Raw genomic sequence first — 5,591 nt, forward strand, 5'->3', positions numbered from 1 at the left:
TCAATAAAGTATAATATAATAATATGTCAGGACAGCTAACCATTCCTCTTGATTTAACTGGTACTGTTAGAGAACATGTCCACACTATAATCAGCAGTGGCTTTAGGAGATCTAGCTGAGTCTTCAACGGCTTATTATTATTAGTATTATTATTATTGACTAAGTTACAACCCTGTTTGGAAAAGCAGGATGCTATAAGCCCTAGGACTTTAACGGGTAAAATAGCCCCGTGAGGAAAGGAAATAAGGAAGCAATGAATAGTGTGCCTGTAGTGAACCCTCAAACAAGAAAACTCTAACACAAGAATTTTATGTTATCTTGGTATTGTCAGGTGTATGAGGAAAGAGGATAATGTTTAAAGAATGGGCCACACTATTCGATGCATGTGCGGGCAAAGGAAAAATGACCCGCAACCAGAGAAGGATCCAATGTAGCACTGGCTGGCCAGTCAAAGGACCTTAGAACTCTCTAGCAGTAGTATCTCAAATGGTTACAAGCAACGTGATTAAAAGAGAATAAAAATAGAGCTAACTTTGGAGAATCAGAGTATAAAAAGCTATAACATCGAAGCAAAGCTATTTGTGTAATTAATGTGTCTTTTCAGAGACTCAGAGAATCAACTGAGTTCAGTAACCTTTTGGGATCTCGTTACAAAATCCACATTGAATTTTCCAAGTGTGACCTGGCTTGCCATCTGCCCATAGATCACTGTTGTCCTAATTATTGCATTTTACTTTGTTATTTGATAGTGTATACTTATTAAGAAGGAGGTACATACTTCATAAGAAAGAAAAATGATAGAGAACCAGCTACCTTCTCTCTCTCTCTCTCTCTCTCTCTCTCTCTCTCTCTCTCTCTCTCTCTCTCTCTCTCTCTCTAGCGCAATTCAAGAACGCTTATCTTATTGTTATGTTACTAAGCGAGTGATATACTTCACACCCTATGGTGTTAATGGGAAAATTATAAATTATGTTATCAAATGTGGAAATATTCCTCGACTAGAGATGGTACTAATTAGTGCATAAATTAAAAGGAAAATTATATCAACAGCAATTTGGGTTTGAGATCGCCAGCTACGTCTCTTCTTCTTCTTCTTCTCCTTAATATTATTATTAATAGGGAACTTCTTTTTCTTCTTCTTCTTCTTCTTTCTCTTCTTCTTCTTCTTCTTCTTCTTCTTCTTCTTCGTATTATTATTATTAATAGGGATCTTCTTCTTCTTCTTCTTCTTCTTCGTATAGAATACCATTTAATTTACGATTCTGTACCTAAAGCTGTATCCGAAAATCTTGAGTTGAGGGGAATATCATAGATTATCTTGTTAAAAGGCTGACATAGGAAAAAAACACGCTTTTGACAGACATGTGAGATTCTAAATTCTTCGAGTTTCACCTGTGCTTGTTTGTGGCATGAGCTTTAAATATAGGTCAAAGTATTTATGAAGACGTTAAATTATGTCTTACAGAATATCTTTAGAGTGGCAGAAAGGCAAAACTGTTTTAAGGGGAAGAAATGGGGTTCTCCTTACAACTTTAGTCACAGATGGTGGTTTCAGAAATATTATTTTTTTTTATAATTAATTCTTATTTTCACTTAAACACTAAATTAAGAACGTAACGTCTCTGCCTGGTGTTTCCCAGTTGGGGGTTTGAGTCCCGCTCAGACTCGTTAGTGCCATTAGTGTCTACAACCTTACCATCCTTGTGAGCTAAGGTTGGTGGGTCTGGGGGAGCCTATAGGTCTGTCTGCTGAGTCATCAGCAGCCATTGCCTGGCCCTCCCTGGTCGTAGCTTGGGTGGAGAGGAGGCTTGGGCGCTGATCATATAATATATGGTCAGTCTCTAGGGCATTGTCCCTTGCCTCTGCCATTCATGAGCTACCTTCAAACCTTTAAAACCTTTAAATGTTGTGGTGGCTGATGTGGTTACGTCTCCGACTGGTGATCGCCAGACTGGGGTTCGAGTCCCGCTCAAGCTCGTTGGTTCCTTTGGTCACTGCAACCTCACGATCCTTGTGAACTAAGGATGAGGGGAGGCGGTGTATGTGGGAGCCTATAGGTCTGTCTGCTGAGTCATCAGCAGCCATTGCCTGTCCCTCCTTGGTCATAGCTTGGTTGGAGAGGGAGCTTTGGTGCTAATCATATATATATATATATATATATATATATATATATATATATATATATACATATATATATACATATATATATACACATATATATATACATATATATAAATATATATATATATATATATATATATATATATATATATATGTATGTATGTATATGTATATACACACACACACACATATATATATATATATGGATAAATATCAACATAACATCGTGTTCAAATAGAAATAAATTTCTACCTCATACTTGGGATCGAACGCTAGCCCCTTCTAATGAAAGGCCAGGTCGAAACCAACCATGCCACGAGAGCCCATAAAAGGAAATCTGAACCTGACAATAATCTATCTGTCCGAGGATTTACCTGGTGAGACATCAGTCTCTTTACCAGCGAGTTTTACCAGATTTCCCCGGGCCACCACGTGACACAATTGGTAGTAATTCATTCAAATTACCCCTAATGAGTCAATATGGATAAATATCAACATAACATCGTGTTCAAATAGAAATAAATTTCTACCTCATACTTGGGATCGAACGCTAGCCCCTTCTAATGAAAGGCCAGGTCGAAACCAACCATGCCACGAGAGCCCATAAAAGGAAATCTGAACCTGACAATAATCTATCTGTCCGAGGATTTACCTGGTGAGACATCAGTCTCTTTACCAGCGAGTTTTACCAGATTTCCCCGGGCCACCACGTGACACAATTGGTAGTAATTCATTCAAATTACCCCTAATGAGTCAATATGGATAAATATCAACATAACATCGTGTTCAAATAGAAATAAATTTCTACCTCATACTTGGGATCGAACGCTAGCCCCTTCTAATGAAAGGCCAGGTCGAAACCAACCATGCCACGAGAGCCCATAAAAGGAAATCTGAACCTGACAATAATCTATCTGTCCGAGGATTTACCTGGTGAGACATCAGTCTCTTTACCAGCGAGTTTTACCAGATTTCCCCGGGCCACCACGTGACACAATTGGTAGTAATTCATTCAAATTACCCCTAATGAGTCAATATGGATAAATATCAACATAACATCGTGTTCAAATAGAAATAAATTTCTACCTCATACTTGGGATCGAACGCTAGCCCCTTCTAATGAAAGGCCAGGTCGAAACCAACCATGCCACGAGAGCCCATAAAAGGAAATCTGAACCTGACAATAATCTATCTGTCCGAGGATTTACCTGGTGAGACATCAGTCTCTTTACCAGCGAGTTTTAAGGGGCTAGCGTTCGATCCCAAGTATGAGGTAGAAATTTATTTCTATTTGAACACGATGTTATGTTGATATTTATCCATATTGACTCATTAGGGGTAATTTGAATGAATTACTACCAATTGTGTCACGTGGTGGCCCGGGGAAATCTGGTAAAACTCGCTGGTAAAGAGACTGATGTCTCACCAGGTAAATCCTCGGACAGATAGATTATTGTCAGGTTCAGATTTCCTTTTATGGGCTCTCGTGGCATGGTTGGTTTCGACCTGGCCTTTCATTAGAAGGGGCTAGCGTTCGATCCCAAGTATTAGGTAGAAATATATATATATATATATATGTGTGTGTGTGTGTGTGTGTGTGTGTGTGTGGTCGGTCTCTAGGGCATTTTCCTGCTCAATTGGGCAATGTCACTTTCCCTTGCCTCTGCCATTCATGAGCTGTCTTTAAGCATTTATATATCAAGAAAGGCAGATTCGAAAAGATTAACAAAATCTTGATTTCCTGATTAAGGTTGGTTTTATATAGTTTTTCTGAGCCAGGGAAGTATTCGTTTTGAATGCAATATTAGCTTTAGTTTGTATTATTATTATTATTATTATTATGATCTTCATTATTATTTTTACTATTATTACTTGCTAAGCTACAACCCTAGTTGGATAAGCAGGATGCTATGAACCCAGGGTGTCCAACAGGGAAAATAGCCCAGTGAGGAAAGGAAACAAGGAAAAAAAGTAAATATTTTGAGAACAGTAACATTTAAATCAGTATCTCCTATATAAACTACACAAACTTTAACAAAACAAGAGGAAGAGAAATAAGATAGAATAGTGTGCTCGAATGTACTCTCAAGCAACTCTAACCCAAGACAGTGGGAGACCATGGTACAGGAGCTATGGCACTACCCAAGACTAGGGAACAATGGTTTGATTTTGGAGTGTCCTTCTCGTAGAAGACCTGTTTACCATAGCTAAAGAGTCTCTTCTACCCTTACCAAGAGGAGGACCATGGTACAGAATCTATGGCACTACTTAAGACTAGAGAACAATGGTTTGATTTCAACGTGCTCTTTAAAGTGTTTATTAGTGAGTAGGTCTCTGGGGAATAGGTTCATGGGTTGAAGAGTTCTTTAAAAATTCCTAGAATTATCTTATGCTTTCCATGGTAGATGTCCCTTTGGAAGTTAGGCACGAAAGCAATACAATTACCATTAAGTGCCAGAAAACAAGATGAATCAATCATCCATATTAATTAATCTCACACTAATCTCACAGAACAGAGATTATCTATTCAAAGTTGGAGCAAATGTTTTTATGTTAACCAGGCTGACATGAGTCTTTTTATTGTTTATATATGACATATCTGTTTTTGACATTGTTAATTGTTTGTATAGGACATATCTGTTTTGACGCTGTTACTGTTTTTAGAATGTTATATTGTTAATTCATTCTCATCATTTATTTATTTCCTTATTTCCTTTCCTCACCGGGCTATTTTTTCCCTGTTGGAGACCTTGGGCTTATAGCATCTTGCTTTTCCAAATTCTCATCATTTATTTATATCCTTATTTTCCTTTCCTCACTGGGCTATTTTTCCCTGTTGGAGACCTTGGGCTTATAGCATCTTGCTTTTCCAATTAGGGTTGTAGCTTGACTAGTAATAATAATAATAACTTGGAGAAATCCTATTTAAAAAAAGGGAGGGAATTTGCAACAACTGATTTTAAGGTAGCTTCACTGTTTCAGGTTGTGCTCCCAAACTGAAAGACATTGGTTAGGCAAAAAAAGCTCTCTCTCTAGACATTAAATTTCAGTATAAAGACATTGAAGTTATATCTATTTAGCTAATTTCTATTTTCAATCAAAGAATAGAGGAATTCACCCATTAAGAATCTCTCTCTCTCTCTCTCTCTCTCTCTCTCTCCTCTCTCTCTCTCTCTCTCTCTCTCTCTCTCTCTCTCTCTCTCTCTTTAGACATTAAATTTGAATATAAGGACATGAAAATTATATTATTTTAGCTAATTCTTTTTTTTCAATACAGGAAGTTCACCAATTAAGAATATCTCTCTCTCTCTCTCTCTCTCTCTCTCTCTCTCTCTCTCTCTCTCTCTCTCTCTCTCATTCTTGGGGCAGTAAATTAGGCTATAAGGATTCTGTTAATTTCGGCATTCTTTTTTCTTTCGCATTTCGAAACGGCGCAGCGCAGACTCGAAGTTATGCCGGGATTGGCACCG

This window comes from Palaemon carinicauda, chromosome 24, assembly GCF_036898095.1.
Source record: "Palaemon carinicauda isolate YSFRI2023 chromosome 24, ASM3689809v2, whole genome shotgun sequence".
NCBI classification, from domain to species: Eukaryota; Metazoa; Arthropoda; class Malacostraca; order Decapoda; family Palaemonidae; genus Palaemon; species Palaemon carinicauda.